Consider the following 19,280-nt stretch of genomic DNA (forward strand, 5'->3'; position numbering starts at 1 on the left):
AATGGTTGTTAGACTGTATTGTCTAAGGAATAATGACAAGAAAAGTCTGTACATGTTCAGCACGGACACAATTTTTTCCTATATATTTTCCACCCATGGTGGTTAAATCATTATGTGGAACTCTTTGATAGAGAATACTAGCTGTACACCAATCAAGAAAACAAAGTACAATGGTGTGAAGATCTTTTGAAAAGATTCCTGTTACACAGTCTCTATGTTACTATTGGGATGATCAGCTGAAGTCCAGGTCCTTGGCATCCTGAACAAAGAACTGAGCAAGACACCAGGACACACAGAAGTAACAGATAGAATCCAGATTTATTGCAGGTGACAATAGCACTGCATTAGATAGAAGGGAGTGGGCAGTGGTAGAGAGATAGGCTCAAGGCCCCAATGTCTGGAAATTAGGGCCTTATACCCTGAACTATGGGGACTTCTCTACCCTGTAAGAACCTGATGGAGGACCTTACCCCATTTTCTCCCATTGGTTATCTTCTGATACCTGATTAGAATTTTTCCAATCCCTCCCGCATTGGTTACTTTAGAAAACCTAATTAAAATAATGCCCTCGTTACTACCATTGGTCAATTTTGAAATTTGAACCTGTGGCGGGAGTTGCCATGGTGATAAGTCCTGCAGTTGTTATGATAATGGGGTTTATTGTCCTCCAGAGGCTTCTTTTTAATACACTGTCTCCTCCATCCTGGTGTCCATGAACTCCTACTTAACAGCTACAACTTTTTTTCTTTTGAAGAGTTGGCATTATGAATTGTAAAGAGAAAGCCTTTCTACCATCTACCTAACTTGAACCACAAAACACCTTTGTATGTGTGTGTCTGTGTGTGGCTTTAGGGACTGAACCCAGGGGCACTCTACCCCTGCCATTTTTTTTTTTTTAATATGGTACTGGGGATTGAACCCAAGAAGGCTCAATGAGCTACATTCCCAATCCTTTTCTTTTTTCTTTTGAGACAGGGTCTCTAAATTGCTGAGGCTGACCTTGAACTCTGATGCTCCTGCCTCAGCCTTTGGAGTCCCTGGGATACAGGAGTGCACAGGTCCCAGTCTTATCTTGTTTTATTCTTGTTCTTGTTGTTATTTGTTTGTTGTTGTTTGTTTTGTTTTTCCTCATTTTAGTTTAAGACAGGGTACCACGAAGTTGCCAATGCTGTCCTTGAACTTTTAATCTTCCTGCATCAACCACCTGAGTGTCTGAGATTACAGGCATGCACCACCACACCCAGACAACTTTTTTAAAACACCAAATTTAAGACACATTTAATATAAAGATATTGATTTGACCTAATAAGCTATACATGTATCTTTGTAATACAGTTGAGAGGCATTCATTCGTTCACACTGTATTGAAAACACAACACCTCTATGCTCAAGGCTAGGCCTTGTCCTACAAGGATAAAGGAGATTCAGAACTGGCCCTCAAAGAACTTCAGTCTAGTGGTCTAGGTTGCAGCCTCCCCATATTCATTGACCTTCACTATAAGGTCATTTTTTCAAATTGCTGTGTAATTCTGGCTGAGGCTGGTTGAAATCTGTACTCTCTTGAAAATTTTAGGGTATGTGGTCCCATATGTGCAAAACTAACCTATGATGTTAGCTAAAATGCCTTGAGTTGTAGGTCCACATCATAAAAGTTAAGCTGAAAGCTCCTCACAGATTCAATCAAGCAGACTGGCTTGGTCCTGTGAATCCAGGAGATAGGACAGACATGCAGAGTGTCAAGCCCAGTGCAAATACTGGCTGGAAGTCTGCAAGGCAATACCAGGGACCAGATTCCAAGGGTGCAGACCAAGCTGCAGCCTGTAGTAGCAACTGCTGCTAATGTGTATGTCTAACCAGCCCCCCCACACACACCCTCCATCAGAACTCTGTCCTATATTGATTCCATCCCCTTTTGAGCAGCTTTCCACACATCCAGACATGCTTAAAACCTTGCACTGGTCCTCCACCAACCTCCTCCTTCATGAGTGCTCTCATGCAGCTCCCTTGACTCATGAGATGTCCAGAGCATGGGCACAGGGCCCCCAGCTTTGTCTGCATCCATGGTGCTATTCACGGACTAGATACACTGGCTCACCAGCATTCCCCAAACAGCCCTCATCTCTCAGCAGCAGCAAAGCAGTTTTTTTTTTTTTTTCTGGTGTGGAGTAGAGCTGCTTTTCTAAGCACGTCAATAATAACTGCAGCAGATTTCTGTTAATATTGCATATGCCTCTGTTTTTTACTAGTTTGATATCACAAATTTGGTGGCCAGGCCTTATTGAACTTTCAGAAGTTCTGATTTTAAACAACTTCCCTAAATATGCCAGAGTTTATCAAATCGTGGGTCTGATTTTGAGGGTTTTTTTTAAATGGTCTCTATGCTCAGAAGAGTCACAAGTTACCTGGACATATTCTACTCACTTGTAGCTTATAAGCAAAGAAGCTTTCCTGCCAAGCTTCTGATTTACCCAGTGCTCATCTTCTTGCAGGCAGCATGGATGCAAATGTTATGTGGTTACCAAAGCAACCTCAAAGTGAGTGTTTACAAGCCAGAGAGGTACCACATATATATCCCCTCTAACCACAGAGCTTTTCTAGTCAGTGGAAGCATGTAGATTTGATTAGTCTTCATGATCTAGGCTGCTTCAGTTACATTCAAGGTAAAGTCCATCTTGACACCCAATTTCTCTAGCCTTGATTCTGTGATTTCTTCATCTATTCAGGAAGAGGTGGATTCATGAGGGAGTGGCAAAACATTGTAGAACTTTCTAAACATCACCTTATTACCAGCTCCCTTCCTGTCTTCAACATTTAGCATCTCTTGTCCTAGCCCTAAGTCTTCATTTCCTGACAAACATTCATTGTCCTTCAAACTCCCTGGCCATTGGTAACCCACTCCCAGGCCCCCTCAGAGGAAAGCACCAAACCCTACTTGAGTGTATCCCATAATAGTAATAGCACCCCTACTCAAGCAGTGAATGTGTTCACGGGGCACAGAGGAGAGGGAGCATGACAGCGGGAACTTTCATGTGGTCCGGTATTTTCAGAGGCCTCTGTTGCAGAAGAACTTGGCAAAGGGTGAACTCTACAGTGCATGTTGTGGAAGAGATCCACCACACTGCATGCTCAGCCACATGCCTAGCATTTGACAACGCACCTTCTAGGTGTGCAAGCTTCTTAATGGACAACATAGCAGATCTGTGGAGATATTCGGCTCCATTTCTTCCTAGACTAGGAGTGGGTAAGGAGCCAGGTTTGGTATGTGGGTGAACTGTTCAAATTAGAGAGGGTGTGAACTGGATGGAGAGGGTGTCCAAAGCTCACCCATCATAGAAAAGAATCCTTCTTTCCAAGACACTGGCTGTCTGGGAACTGCTACAAAAAAAGCCATGAAGACAGTGAGAAATCAAGGAAGATCTTGTGCTTTTTTGTTTGGTTGGTTTTTATTTATTTTATTTATTTGTTTTTGTTTGGTACCAGGGACTGAACCTAGAGTGCTTAACTCCTGATCCACATCCTCAACCCTTTTTATTTTTTATTTTGAGAAGGGTCTCACTAAGTTGCTTAGGGCCTTGCTAAGTTACTGAGACTGGCCTCAAACTTGCAATCCTCCTACCTCAACCTCCTGAGTCGTTAGGATTACAGATGTGTGCCATCATGCCCAGCAATCTTGTGCTTTTATAATCAAACAATTTTATTAATCTTTTTAGTTCTATCATTCTGTTTTCTGGAAACATGATTGAGGCAAGGAGTTGGTGCTAGGAGTTGGAAGATCTGGTGCCGTTTATGGTTTGCAGTGTGGTTTTTACCAAATCATATACTCTCTCTCTGAATCTCAGTTTACTTGTCTATAAAAATGCGAATGATAGAGCATCCAACTGTTAAAGTATTTTACAAGAGATTGGAGTGTGTCTCAGTGGGAGATCATATGTTCAGCATGCACAAGGAGGAAGGAAGGAAGGAAGGAAGGAAGGAGAAAAAACAGGGAGGGGGGAGGGAGGGAGGGAAGGAGAGGGGAGGGGTGGTGGGAGGGAGGGGAAGAATAAATAAAAAGACAAGAAAATATCAAGTCTAAAGCACCTGACCGGCAAGTCCTGGTACCTGTGGTTGAGGCCCAGGAAATGGACCTCAGCACACCTTCCTGGGTGCAGGACCCTGGGAACATCACAGGTTTTGCTGAGTTCCTTCTTTGTAAAATGCAATGATATTAGCAGCTTTTCCCATCTATCTCACAGGATGTTTCTGAGGACCAAGTAATACTGTGCAAGAAGAAGACCTGTAAATGGTGGAGCTTTCAGTGAGAGGCTGGCTCACAGCAGTTCTGGGGCCACGTTAATGGATCCTTCACCCAACCTGAGGCCAGGGCTGGGTGAAGACTCACCTCTAGGGACCTACCTGCACCTTTTCTCTGGCTGAGTCCCTCCATCCTCCTCCTCTCCCCACCCCAGCCTGCTTCTTTCAGGCTTTCTTTTGCAGAGATGTTCTCAGGTGCCTTTGCAATTCTCCCTAAGCTGTCAGCTGACTGCCACACTTCACTGCAGGGTGGCTCCATTTCAGATCCATTTCTATATATAGTCTTAATGAAATGTGGGTTCCTCTGGAGGAAAGGGCAGCCATCCTGTGGGTTCCTATTCACCACCACGGCATGAGCGACCCCAGATACAGAGAAACATTTACTCTCTAGAATAAACATGAATCTGGCCTACAATTACAGTGGCATTTACAAACAACCTATAGCTACTTTCTAATTACTTTCCTCTAAATCAGATGATAGAAAGATGGCGGGGAGAGGGAAGGGGGCATTAAGTATAAATCCACTCAGCAATTTAAAATACCTCACTCATACCCCAATTCTCTTAGAATTCAGTTTTCTCAAATCTTCAGGAAACTCTAAAATTCAATCTGGTTATTTGTCTTGGTCCTTAAATTATTATTATTATTATTATTATTATTATTATTATTATTATTATTTTGGTCCTTAAATTAAATACTGCTTGATGCATTCTTGGGAAGAAATGGAAACACTTGTTGGGCAACTTAAGTGTGATCCTTTTATCTTATTTTGCCAGGTGAAAAGACTATTCACCATCATAATCAGACAGTGTAGACTCCAGTCTTGATTAGAGAGAAAGTTGGTCCCAGAAGTCCTCATTCAAAAGGGGACACACCAGCTTCTATTCCTGAGCCAGCACCCGTTAGCTGCTTGTGTCAATGGCCTCATCACACACAGTACGGAACTTGGAACTTGAACGTCCTTTCTTTGCGTCTTGAAAATTTTCATTCAGCATGTCCCTTTCTTCTCCCCTGGGATTTACCAACTTCCAAATTCCAACTCTGCTGCTGACACCCCCGGATGTGAACCAAGGCCTCAGCATTTGCAAAAAAAATCTCTTAAATTAATCTCCAAGTAAAAGATGCTTGAAGGAAGCAACCAGTTCCTTCTGCTAATAACCACAGTGTGTCATGTGACACCCGCCCTCCCCCCCCCCACCCAACACCGGTTCTCTCCGAAAAACCACCCACCCACCCCATCGATAAAGTAGCTTGACGTCTGTCCTTTATCTGCCAGCATCTACATTTCCTTTAAGGTGATAATCTTTTGCTTTTGTTATTTAAGTTCTTCTTTATTCTTAATTGTTACCCAGTTGCTTTGGGGCTTGCATAAACAGTTAACAAAAACACGCACGAGGCAGCCGTTTCGCTTTCTGTGCTTGTTGTTCTTGGCACTGGGTCAGTTCTATGAACTTCTGGTGTCCAACTGGTAGGACCTGAAACTCTGTGTTTAACAAGTGCCTGTAGTCAAAACAGTTGGCGTGTGCAAGCGAGGGTAGCTGGTATTGACTGCAGCTGGTCAGCCGTCGGGTCGTGCACTGTGCAGAATACGGAATCACGTTGCTCTGTTTTGGTTGTTGGGCTTTTGTTGTTGTTGCGATTTTTTTTTATTTTTATTTTTTCTTTTCTTTGCGATGGCATCCGTGCTAATGTGGATCTCTTCAGGTTCCAAAAGTACAACATGTTTACAGTCGTCGTAGCATCAGATTAAGCTGGCAGCCTGAGTCTCTCTGTAAGTGGTTTTAGTTTACATTTCTTCTTCTAGCAGGATGTTTTGCATAATTTTGCTGATCCTGGGTTATTTATAGACTTTTTTTTTTTTAAAGAAACGGGGATGCAAGAGGGTTTCTGTTCCAACAGTGGAAAGTGAAATGCGTTCCTGCACTTAGAGAAACGCCGGTGAGCTCGTGTGCAGCAAGGGGTGATTTTTCACTCTTGAAAATTAGTTCCTATGAAAGGTCACTTGATAACATTCCAGAGCATACTCTCCAGCTGCAGATATCAGATGCCCTGATAATTGTCACGGGACATGTTATTTTCCTTTGGTGGGTAGAAAGGAGTAAAATGAAAGTGATGATGCCATTTCCTCTGGGACGCTCTGCGAGGGTGGGTGCAGTGATTGGGTATTGTTTCAAACATCCAAAATGAGTTTGCAGTGGTTGTTTTGTCAGACTTTCAGGAGCAGTGTCATCCAGTGACCTGAAGCCTACCCTGGAGATCCGTTGGCAGGACTCAGGGCATGGGGGAGGGGACTGAAGAAGATGACCCCAGGGAAGCTAGTGGATTTTAAAGTTTGTCGGCACAAGAATGACCGTGATATGGAGATGTTGATAACATTTTTTAAATGTTGTCTGTGTGATTTTTCTGGGCTGTTGGTAGCATCTTTGGGGGCCCCTATGCTTGTTTGAATGAGAACTAAAACCGGGCACATATGAAAACACCAAGCCAGAATTAGCACTCTATAAAAGGGTTTCCCATAATATTTACTAGAATGTTTGGCTAAAAATTGCTGTGCTTTGCCCACTGAATGGCTGTGTAATTAAATCAGTCCTTGATAGGGTACCTTCAGCACCTCCCATCTCCCGCGCTGTCTTGGAGGCTGCTGCTCCTGGAATTTACATGGGTAAGTAGCACGTTCATCAGCATAATGAGCGCGGAGTCCCAGTCTAATGGTCCGGGAGAGCATTGTAAATGAAACACTTCATTGTGCCTCAGGTTAAATATTTTAAACCAAACAAATCGAAAAAGGAGGAGAAAGCGATCAACACGGTTTGGGCCATGTGCAGGCCTTCTGAGAAGGCAGTTAGCTTTGATCTGGGTCCTTAGGTCCTACACAGACGGATCCAAATCCCCCTCACCCCAGCACACACATATGAGAACAGACAGTTGAAACGGAAATTTCCAAGGTAGTAAATGTGAGCATTAGGCCAAAGCTTGTCGTTATATCTACTTGAGTGCTGCCAAGAGCGGATTTCTTTTTCTCCTCCACATAGAAGTGTAATTCTTTTGTCTCCTCTAACCTTGCAGAGAATAATGATGAGGCTGGCTCCATTTGGGTCTTTTACAGTTGACAGTATACTGTGCTTTCTCACACCATTCCCACGGAGCTGGCAGAGGACAAGTCAAGCCCTTTGGTCCCAGTAGAAAAGGCTGGAGATGGGGCTTGGCTTGCACAGCCCGGCTGGGGAGCTGAACTCAGGGCTGATATCATCCATCAGACCTGCATCTACTCCCTGTCCCATCTGCACTGGGCAAACTGGCTACAATGGGATGTAAAGAGACTCCTGGTTCTAATTAGATTCCATCTGTCCCCTTAGGTGAGAGTCTGGTTCCTTCCCCTTTCCTTGACCAGTCTGTCAGGTTGGAACAGGGAGGATCTAGCACCCACTTTTTGAAGTCCTCAGGTCTGAGGTGTGCATTGTTTGGAGTGCATCTCGGCTAGCCATGATTGTGGAGGCTCCCACCTTGCTGTGTGAATAACCTATGGCCAGAGTGAATGTAGAGTCGTGAGGGGATCCACGGGGCTCTTGTGGGGTTTTTTATTTAAATTGGTCATACCCCTGAAATTTGCCATCCTTGGGAAAGTGAAGGTGCCTCTGAGCTCTGTTTCTTGTGGCACATCGTCCCTCCCAGCCCCTCTAGACATCGGCCTGCCAGTACCTTCCTTCCCCACCTTGGGTTCCTTCTGCTGGTAGTCAGTGCTATGACACACCTGCTGCTTGATGCTCTGTGGCTGGCCCCTTAGTGGCCATAAGCATTTAAGAGTCCACCTCCTCTCTTGGCCCTAGGGGAGTGGTTCTGCCCACCCCACCTTCAGTGGGAACCCAGGGACTGGCAGGGTCCAAAGGTCCCATGGAGAACCAGGACATCCAGGCAGGAGATGGGCAGCACTGGCCAAATAGTCGAGGTTGGCCCACCAAATTCATGAGAGTGTGATGGGGCTACCTCACTTGGACATTCGCCTTCTCACCCCCCAGGTCTTACCTTTTCCTAGAATCGCAGCAGTGGCACACAGTTTAGTTGGGACCCATAAGAGAGACCAAACAAGAAACTAAGCTGATTTTTAAAAAGTTGGTTACTGCAGGCTGTGACCTAGAGTCACACTGCTGCTTCAGGCCAGCTATTAAATGTGCTCTATGTCCTCAACCTCTGGATTCCAGGGTGGCAGGATATGCTGGTCATTAAGAGGATGAGGAGATTGTCCCCACCTTGGCCCTGCTACACCTGACACTTAAGAGACAATGGATTAAGCTATGATCCTGTCAGAGGCCAGTAGCTCTCTGTCCTCTGAAATACACACCACACACACACACACACACACACACACACACACTTTTTTTTTCCCTGATATGGTAAACATGAATGGATTTCAAGTAAGCCACGTGTATTAGTTTGTGAGGGCTATCATAAATAAAACAGACCAGATAGTTAAAAAAAAACAAAGCTTATTTTCTCACAGTTTCGGAAACTGTGAGATTAAGGTACCAACAGGATTGGTTTCTCCTGCGGCCTCTCCTTGGCTTGCTAAGGGCCACACTCTGGTGGCCTCCTCACATGGTCATTTCAGTGTACTTGTGTCTTTGGGGTTTCTTCCTCTTAAATGGACACCAGTCATATTGGATTAGGGCCCCATTCTAATGACCTCATTTTAACTTCATCACCTCTTGAAAGACCTCATCTCAGGTACTAGGAGTTAGGACTTCAGATGGGCATGGAGCTGGGGTGGGGAGTGGACAGTTCAGCCCGTAACACCAGTCAGCCAAGCCTGGTCCTGTCTCAGCTCCATTAAGTAGCCACCTCAGAACACTGCCTAACCGCCACGGAGAAGATTCACCTGTGAGTTCATTCTTGTGTCCCCGTGTGTACAGAGCCAGGTGCCATCTCTTTGTGGATACATGGTCACAGGATACAATGAGAGAAAGACAAGAAAATGCTTTAAAAATCCCCAAAATACATTGGCAGTGGCTGTGAAAGCCTGAGTTACCTTTCACCTGTGCTGTGATGATTTCGAGGTGACTGCAGCAGCCTATCTGTCTTGAGGAAGACCATGGAAGAAATAGGTTGAGTTAGGGTAGTTTGTGGACCTGCAGCCTCCAAAAATTATCTAGCCAGAATTGTTACCTTCCCTTCCTGGCCTCTCCCTCCCAGCACCTTTCTGGGCAAACTCCCTGATATGTTAATAGATTTATTGGCATAATCCTCTCAGTGTCTTGCCAACAATTACATATATGTGTGTGTAATCTGCCTTCAGTATTCATTACCCCTGGGAGTTGGGAAACCAGCCTTAGGGGGGCTGGGAGAGGCAAACCTATTTGTGCCAGTTATTGCCTCCCTTTTTAACCACTGCTCTTTTCCCAGGGCCCTGTGTTTGGCCGTGCCAGTTCCTCTCTCCCTCTTCTCCTGCTATGGGGTACCTTGACCCTGAGATGTTGCTGCTAAGAGCCAGCAAATGCCTCTGACAGCCCTTTGCAAAATGTTTCCAAGGTCTTGTTTTAGTGAAGATCATTTCTTCACTAAAACTGAGAAGAGAGCAGGGTTTCTGGGGGGCCTGCCCTGAGAATGCCAGAACCCAAAGCCCAGTGTTCTTAGAGACCACCATCCAAGGGAAGCCCAGGGATTATGCAGCCTTCCCCATTCTTAGCCACCTGCTGCTTACTCAGATCCTGGTCAGGGGATATGCAGGGATAGATAGCCCCTTTGCAAGTGTGGGAGGAAGACCCACCATCCTTTCTTTGTAAGCCAGCCTCAGCTCTGGTCTGAGAGGAGAGGAGGTTGCTGCCAAGAGAGATGAGGAATCTGATCCCTTGCAGCAGCCCAGCTGCCCCTGGCTGAAGCCCTGTTCCCTCTGGCAGCTTGAGGACATCTGTAGGTTCCTCTTTGGCTCATTGGGTAGGTTTCTGCTGATGGAAATGGTATCTTTGAGTTATTTGTAAGTTCTTTAGTAATAATCATCACACTGGATTTTTAATATTTATATCAAAGAACAGTGTTATGGTTACACAGCCTGACACAGCTTTAAGCCTCTGATCTTACATCTAATCTCTCTGACTCCTCCCTGTACCCTGGAAAGGCAGGTTCTCTTACCCTCAGAGCATGGAAATTCTGGAGGGAACTAGGATTCAGGTTTTAGGTCTTGGATGCCAGTGCTCCCTCTATCGATTTCAGCTGCCTGATGGAGCTGCCAATAAGGAGGGTATTTGGAGAACAGGGAAACCAGTTTTATTGTCCATATTGTCATCTTTCTTGTCAGTGGCAAAAGCAGTGTCTGATCTCTCGCTGTGTATAATTCCCTGCTGGGCATGTCTTGTGTTTAGTCTTCACCACCACCAATAAGAGGAGGGGGATCCTTAGCTTCCTGTATCAAGGTTACTCGGAGATCCTTACCAGGAAGATGAAGAAGTGTAGGCCAATGGCACACCTACCCTGAGTGGCAGGAGGCTTGAGGTGAGGTCAAGCACACCTGTTCACAGGTCACTCTCACCCTGGGGCATGGATCAAGTTGCATCCTTGGGCCTGGCCTCTTCCACATGGTAAACGAGGATTTGGAAGAAGAATGGCATTGATGGCGGGCCTATCAAGTCTCCAGGTGGTAGATTTGGGAGAGAGAATAGATATGTTAGTGGATCGGGAACCAAAAAGATCCCAACAGGCTGGAGCAGTAGACTGAATCCAGCGAGAAGGTATTTTTAAAGGATACCTGGCCAAACAACTCAGAGAGACCCTGTCTCTAAATAAAATACAAAACAATAGGGCTGAGGATGTGGCTCAGTGGTCGAGTACCCCTGAGTTCAATCCCTCGTACCCTCCCCCCAAAAAAAGGATACCTGTGGATTGGCAGCAAAATGGGTGAAGTAAGATTTAAGCGTGAGACAGCTGTAAGAAATAAAGCATATAGACTTATTTCTGGCTGCCTTAATAGGAGAATAATGTCCTGAATGGACAGGCAGAAGCTGGGAAGACCCCACAGGTAAGATCCTCCCTTCTGAATTCCAGAAAAAATCCAGGTCAGCAGGGGAGTGGAAACCCATGTTTTATGGCTTTAAAAGGCAGCTGGGGTGTTTAGACAGGAAAGAGACTTTGGGGAACTCAGACTTAGCAAAATGTCCTGTGGAAGGGGATTAGACCATTTCTGGAGACCCCACAGGGCTGGAGTGAGATTAACATGTAGTCATCGCCTAGACACCTAGAAGCTCTGCGTAGGGGAGAGCTGTCCAACAGTCCGTCAGTGCTGTCTACCCCACACTGTCAGGTGCTATTGCCGTGGAGAGCGCCACGGAGCCAAGCCTGCAGAAAGACAAACCTACACTCCTGCAGGATAGTGGAGAGACAATGTCAGGCCCCCTGAAGAGGGCCAGCAGGGCGATTTCTTGCCTGTGGAGAATCTGTTAGTCTCAACCTCAGGGTCTAAGAAGTGTTGATCCCTTTGATGAAGTGGTGGCTGTATCCGGGATGACGGGCCTGGTGGAGGGCAGCTGTACCTCAGGGTCTCATTTGTAAATAGCTAGTTGCACCTGCCTATGGTCTGTGTGTGTGAGTTATTAGGATTCACATTGATTTATTTTATCAAGTAAATACATTAAAAACAAAACAGTAGTACAGTCCAACTACCATCTATTATCACTATCAATATATAATGAAAGAAGATCCTAACACAGAAACATAGGGAGAACACAATCCGGGAGCTATCAGTAAGTGTAAGTGCGTGTGTCTCTGTGTGTGTGTCATATTATTTAAGACAAATTAACAGTTCTTCACGGACCCAGATTAGCAGTGCATGAGAGTTACTGTCTTATAGTGCCTGTTTAGTATCTCCTGCCGGTTGTCTTAATTACCTTAACTTAAAAATCATCTCAACTTAAAAATCACTCCTTATATGGTTCCAAGCAGAGTTTGGAGGTAATTCCCAGTTATCTTAAAAGTGTTCTGTGTATAGATTGTTCTGGCCCTGCAGGCCTCTCCTGATCTGGGTTTTCTCTGGCTTCTACAGTTCAACCAAACTGGAACTCAGAAGCAAGGACATTACACATGGGGTCTGCCAGTTCCTGCATGTCATTCAGGACATCATTCTCCTACTGTTATAGCCAGAAATCAGACTAGATATACATTAAGCGATTATTCCTCTTTCCCACCACCCACCACTCCTAGTAACTTGTCAATTTGCTTTCTGTCTCTGTGAATTGCCTGTTCTGGACATTGCAAATGGTTAGAATCACACAATGTATATGACCTTTTGTGTCTGGCTTCTTTCGTTTAATATCTTTGAGATACATCTGTGTTGTAGCACATGTCATGCTTCATTCTTCTTTGTGACTAAATAATACATCTTCGTATATATAAGCCACTATAAGCCACAGTTTTGTTTGGTCCATTGATGGGGATTTGGATATTTACATCTTTTGTGTGTGTGTGTGTAGTACTGGGGATTAAGCCCAGGGTTGTTCTGCCACTGAGCTACATCCCCAACCCTCTTTATTTATTTGTTTGTTTGTTTTTATTTTCTTTAATTGTAGATGGACACAATACCTTTATTCTATATATTGATTTTTATGGGTTGCTGAGGATCAGACCCAGTTCCTCACACATGCAAGGTGAGTGCTCCATCACAGAGCCACAACCCTGCCAGCCCTTATTTTTTATTTTGAAACAAGGTCTCACAAAGTTGCCCAGGCTGGCTATGAATATGCTGTCCTTCTGCCTCAGCCTCCCAGTTAGCTGGGATTACAGGCATGTGCCACCATGCCCAGCTCATCTTAACCATTCACATTGTTATGCCACTATTGCTACAAGTCTCCCAATTCTGCAGCCTGCAAAACTGAAAAACTGTTTCTGTTTAAAAATAACTCTTCACTCCTCCTTCCTCCAACTCCTAGAACCACCATTCTATTTTCCATTTATGAATTTGATTACTCTAGGTACCTCATATCAGTGGAATAATGCAGCGTTTGTCCTTTTGTGACTGGCTTATTTCACTTAGCAAAACTTCCTCAAGGTTCATCCATGTTGTAGCATGTATCAGGAATTCCTTCCTTTTTAAGGCTGAATAACATACATACACACATACATACATACACACCATATTTTGTTTATCCACGCATCCATTGATAGATCCTTGGGTTGCTTCTATCTTTTGGCTATTGTGAATAATGCTGCTATCATCATGGGTTCACAAATATCTGTTTAAGACACTGCTTTCAATTCTTTTCGGTATAGACCCAGAAGTGGAATTGGCAGATCATGTGGTAATTCTAAAAGATTTTTTTAAATTTTTTGAGGAATGACCATACCATTTTTCATAGTGGCCATACCATTTTTTCATTCAAAGAAGAGTACATAAGCACTCCAGTTTCTCCACATCCTCATCATCAGCTCTTGTTCTTTTCTCTTTTTTTTTAATTACTAGAGATTGAACTCAGGGGCATTTTACCACAGAGCTACATCCACATGTCCACAATCCCTTTTTTTTTTTTTTAGATAGGGTCTCACTGAGTTGCTGAGGCCAGCCTAGAACTTATGATCCTGTTGCCTCTGTCTCCCAAGTTACTGGGATTATGGATGTGTACTGTTCTAGTGTGCATGAGGTAGTACCTCTTTGTGGTTTGATCTGCTTTTCCCTAATAACTAGTGAAATGGAACATCTATTCATATGCTCTTATTGCCCATTTTTATATCTTCTTTGGAGAAATTTCTATTCAAGTCCTTTGTGCATTTTTAATTGGGTTGCCCTTGCCTGTTTTTGTATTTGAGTTATGCTTCTAAATTTGTTGCTCCTCAGAAGCCAGAATAGTGTATGCATCTTATTATCTTAAACCACCTGTTTGCTGAGAACCTAAGCCATCTACTTACTCCTTGGGCACCTGAGGTACGGAGAGAGAACAGGGCCAAGAAAGGCAGGCCGGAGAGCTCTGGCAGAGCTGGCCCAAGGGAAATATGCCCACCTCTGTCCTCCAGGTCCTCCTGGAACTTTCAGTAAAGGTACTAGGAAAGCTGTTCATGTTTGGCTCTGGAAAGACAGGCTTCCAGGACCGAAGGCCTGCCCTTTCATCTGTGTTTCTTTTAAGCATTGCAACATCCACCAGGCTTCTACTTGACAGTCCCCTGGGTTGGGAAAATGTGCCCAGTAGCCCTGGCTGGCCTAGGGCCTGGAGGACAGGCTCACAGCCTAACCCACAGGAGCAGACTATCTCCAGTCAAAGCTGTAAATGACTGAGAAAGCAGTGCTGGGCACTTCTTCCAGCGGGGCTCACACCCCCTCACCCACACTGACTCGGTTCCAGGAAATGGGATGGTGGACACTGACCAGCACAGCTCCCTCTCAGTCAGAAATTGATTAATTCTCCCTAATTCTGGGAAGAAGCTCTCTCTAAAACAGTGGAAAACGAAGCCAAGAACCCAGAGGTCCAAAGTCATAATTCTCCCGTGGGAGACTCACCATCTGTGGCTTTGGTTACGTTGTCCTGCTGCTGAGAGGACAGTCCCACAGGGCCTGCCTCACAAGGCAGGAGGCACTGCCTAGCTTGTGGGGCATCATTTGAGAGGATCCCATCTTCCCATAGTCTGAGATTTCTTCAGGAGACTCATCCTGAGGGTCTCAGAAGCCCTTTGTCTCACAGGTTTTGCTTTTAGATGGACTCAGGTTTACCAGGTAACATCCAGGCTTTACAAACTAGTGGATGAAGCACCGGAAAGGTCTAGTAGAAGATGAAGAGGCCCAAAACACACCTGACCATTGTTGTTTTCTTTTCTTTTTTATTTAAGATGAAATTCACATAACAGAAAATTATCTATTTTAAAGTGTTCAAGGCTGAAGATATAGCTCAATGACGTAGTGTGCACTTTGCATGCCTGAGACGCTAGGTTCAATTCCTCGCACCAAAATTAATAATAAAATGTGCAATTGATTGGAATTGAGTACATTTGCATTGCTGGGCAACCATCACCCCAAAGAGAACTTATACCCATTAAGCAGTTACTCCCTGCTATTTGGGCAGTTTTTGTTGTTGTTGTTGGTGGTGGTGGTGGTGGTGTTATTATTGTTTCTTTCCTCAGCCAGCTCCTGACAACCACTAATCTGCTTTCTGTCTCCATGATTTACCCATTCTGGATATTTCATATAAAGGAAATCACCATGTAGCGTGATCTTTGATGAACCATTGTTTTTATAGGAGCCCAGTCCCCCCACAATGCTGCTGCTGTCTTTTGCCAGGATCAGGAAATAAATTTTCTAAATAACCAGAATGAATGAAAACTCCCTGCTTAAATTAATAGTGAAAATATCCCACAGAAGTTCTTTCCAGGCCCTAGGTAACCTCTCTATTTTCTCCAGAGCACAGTGCTAACGTGTTGAAATGGATGCTGCCCTTCAGCATGAACAGGCACCAAGAGGAGCGAGCATGGAAGGGCCAAAGGCCTCCACAGGCCACTGGGGACCCAGGCCCAGGTGGACAGCAGCTCCAAGAGCTGGGTCCCGTGCAGGTCAAGTGTGGCCACTATTCTGGGGGCTGCTGAAAGGCCCTGGCCCTCCATGCATAGTGCCAGCATCTAAGGAGCTCACTGTCTCTGCCGCACTTCGTGTGTGTGGTTCAGGAAAACCCAAGTTCATCTGCCAAGTTCAGGATACAATTCTGACTGTTCCGGGCTTTTCTTTCTGCCTTTCCCTAATCTCGAATGGGCGTGCTCTCTAAAAGGGGAAGTGATGCATTCTGACTGGCCAGGGCCCACAGCCGGGAGCCAGGAAATGTCTACTAGCACGAGTAGCGCTGCCCAGCGTGGCACTGGCTCAGCCTCCTTATCCAAGGCTGCTTCCCCGGGATGTGTAAGTGTGAGCTCAGGGCATGATCGCCACCCAGGACGGCATGGGGCTGGGCACAGGTCACAGAAGAGAGAGCTCGGCAGGCTGAGCGTGCTGGTAGCCCACGATGCATATAACGAGCTGGGTTCAGCATAGTGCTCTTTACTCTGTGGCAGGAGCTGGAGTGGAGACAGGGTTGAGGCATGCAGTGGGGAGAGCAGCCACCTCAGAAAGAGGTTGGGAGTAGGAGGTGGGGCCGGGGACCCTACTGTTTGGGACAGCCCTTCTGGAGGCACAAGCCTCGGGTCTGGAAAGGACTGGAGTTGAAAATTTTATAGCACATCTTTCAGGACAGGGAAGCCAGCTACAGTGAGCCCTACCAACTCGTCTCCCCCACCTCTCAGCATTTATGTGCAGCTCAAATGATACTTTTTGCCTTTTATATACTCAGCGGTCGCTTTTCTTTGCCATTTTATATGCAATTTGTGTTAAAGAAATGTTTCAGGTCCTTTCCACTCAATATATAAGCGGCTTGTAACTAGTGACCTGTGTCTTTCCTTCTTTGCTATTCATGGATGATTTTGGGTCCAGTGTGTGCACACAGTGGGTCCTGAATAAACTGTGGTGGCTGGCCTATTGGCGTACTGACTGGCTCACTAGGATGATTGGCAGTGCATCTGGCCTGGTTTCTAACTAGAGTTTTATTTCCTGTGTGCCCATGGAGAAATAAAGGGGAAAAGTCACACACACACACACACACACATGCATGCACATCACAGCTCTTCACTGAATGCCACAGGGAGTGACTGACAGTAAAAAGACAGATCTTTGTTATGTTTTAGGCCCCTTTCTCCTGTATCTATTTTTTTGTTTGTTTGTTTGTATAGCAGTGATAGTTGAACTTAAATCATGTAAAAAGTTTGGTTTTCACCAAAACAATTCAGAACTTTTGCTTCTAAAGAAGGGGGACGTGGGGGGCGTGTGTGTCTCTGCACACATATGTTGACAGGGCACAACCACACCCTACTTCAAGACAACTTCCTGTTTGCCACTGCCAACTGCCACTCCAAGGAGAACAGAAATGGTTCCGTTAGTGGCTGCTGCAGGACCACAGCAGCCTGTGGGGTGAGCGCCGTGAGTTTAGCAATGAGCAGGACTTTGTACCTTCTATTGTAGGTGACCTGGACCCTGTGCTGACCAAATTGAAAGTTGGTCCAGACAGAAATAAGGTGGTGATGGCCTCTCCTCCTCAGCCTATGTTCCTCAGCACTGTGCCTCACGGGATTCTTGTAAATGGAAAATTTTAAACTCAGGGGCAAAGAGAAGGCTGCAGTCTGCTTCCTTGGGAGAGCTACTAACTGTGATTTTTTTTTTCTTTATCCACCTTTTCATGATTTCGGGAACTTGTGTTCCCTACTCCGAGGTGGCACTGTGGTAGCCGCCTTCCCCGTACTTCAATCCTTCCAACATTGATTTAGCTAACAATGAATATGGGGGGGGGGCACTTAGTAGAGTTACACTGCCAGGGCTAGAAGTGTCAACAGAGCTTTGCCCTCAAGGTGTGTCCAGGTGTAGGACATCTAGGGGAGTAAACCAGCAGTTACAGCATATGATGTGTGCTAAGAGTGGGGGACTCAATGCACCCTAGGCGACCTGCCCAGTTGGTGAGCTACGGTTATGCCCAGTGGTTATTGTTGTTCCCCTTTTGTAAGTAAAGATACCTGGGGCTCAGGGGGTTAAGTTGCTTGCTGAAGTCACAGAGCTAATGAGTGACAGAGCTGGGATTTGAGCCCAGATCTTTCTGAGTCCTGGTGTTTCGACCATGTTTCCAGTGATTCCCAAAGCTGACGGAACATGACCATCACCTCAGGACCTTTTTTTAAAAAATACAGATTTGAGAGCAGTGGCCCTCCTGTCTCAAGAGTGAAGGAGTCCCTACTGTACTGGGTAGGCCGTGACATGTCCATGTGGCCTGGGCACTTTCCCTCCCTCCTGTTCCAGGAAGTTTTCTCCACAAGGCATGGAGAAGGCCTGCCTGTGCCAGAGATGGAGCTTTTGTGTGTAGCCCGAGGCACCTGGGTAAAGGCCACTGGGTAAAGTGCCCCAAGACAGTGCGGGGAAGAGACAGCTAGCTGTGCAGGTGTTTTAGACCCTGAGAATGCCAGGTCATGGTCATCTCCTCAAAGGCACCCTGGTCTGTGCCTTCCATTTTGCCCAGTGTCCAGCTGCACCTGTTCCTTCAGTGGCCCTGGGGTAGGGATCATGTCAGCTGTGCCATCTTAAGGTGGACTCCAACAATTTATGAGAAAACTGGAAGTCTCCAATTTTCAATGAAGCTTGTGGTGACTCCCATGTAAACTCATGTGACCCATGCATCATACTGTTTGAAGGATTGTGGAGAGAGGTTACCCTGATGACGGGAAGGGTTGATCTGCAGGTGGAGCGCCTTGCCAACCCCCCATACCCCAATGGGCCCAAACACAGGAGAACAGTTGAGACAATGTTAGGAGAGAATCACAGCTCTGGCTGCAGGCGGAGACCTCAGACCAGAGAGGGTTGTGTACCCTCTTGGGTCCTTTAAGCAGCAACTGTCTTCTGAGGGGCAAGTCTCTGCTCCAGTCACTCCGGGTGATGAATGTGATGGCCAGCCTAGGACCTAGGGTACTGTCCTGACCCCGAGGGAACCCTTTGGTTTCAAGGTCTAGCAATGACAATGTCTATCTTATTACAGCTGTGACAACCCACTGCTCATATCCCAGGACCTGGCACATGATAGGTGCCAAGGAAATACTTTTTTTAGAATGAGTGAATGAGGTTTGACTTTCATGTTTTTCTCTTCTTCCAACCTTTCTATTGGTACCTGTTTTCTCTCCTTGGCTTCTGCTGTTGGTGGTGTTTGTCTGTTTTTCATCTTTTTTCCGTGTGTGGACCTAAATGGCTTTAACAAAAGCAAAGTCTATTGTTAAGTAATCCATCCCATACTTCCTTTTTTGCCTCATCCTCATACTCATGTTAATTTTTAAATAAGTAATTAGTGGTTACATAGTATTTGTGGTATTTTTCATTTTCTTGTGGATTGGGTGTGTTGTTTGACTTAATATTTCCTTAGGTTGAGATAACCCTCATACCTGTCATTTTCAGTTGTCATATTATAGATCAT

General features: G+C 45.4%; 1 protein-coding gene across 12 annotated transcripts in view; it reads left to right on the forward strand.

Annotated features, from left to right (window-relative positions):
• The window catches only part of Atxn7l1 (ataxin 7 like 1), a 243,741-nt gene that overhangs the window by 154,881 nt on the left and 69,580 nt on the right, over nucleotides 1-19,280 (forward strand). Inside the window, exon 1 of one of the 12 annotated variants that reach the window (XM_071613115.1) lies at nucleotides 5,501-5,588. The exons of 9 other annotated variants lie outside the window; for them this stretch is intronic. The gene's annotated coding sequence lies outside the window, so the exon portion shown is untranslated. Of the gene's footprint in view, nucleotides 1-5,500; nucleotides 5,589-5,789; nucleotides 6,065-16,058; nucleotides 16,145-19,280 lie in introns of those variants that run through there. 2 more of the 12 variants (XM_071613123.1, XM_071613110.1) reach the window with 2 other exon arrangements.

Source organism: Marmota flaviventris, chromosome 1 (genome assembly GCF_047511675.1).
Source record: "Marmota flaviventris isolate mMarFla1 chromosome 1, mMarFla1.hap1, whole genome shotgun sequence".
Taxonomy (NCBI): Eukaryota; Metazoa; Chordata; class Mammalia; order Rodentia; family Sciuridae; genus Marmota; species Marmota flaviventris.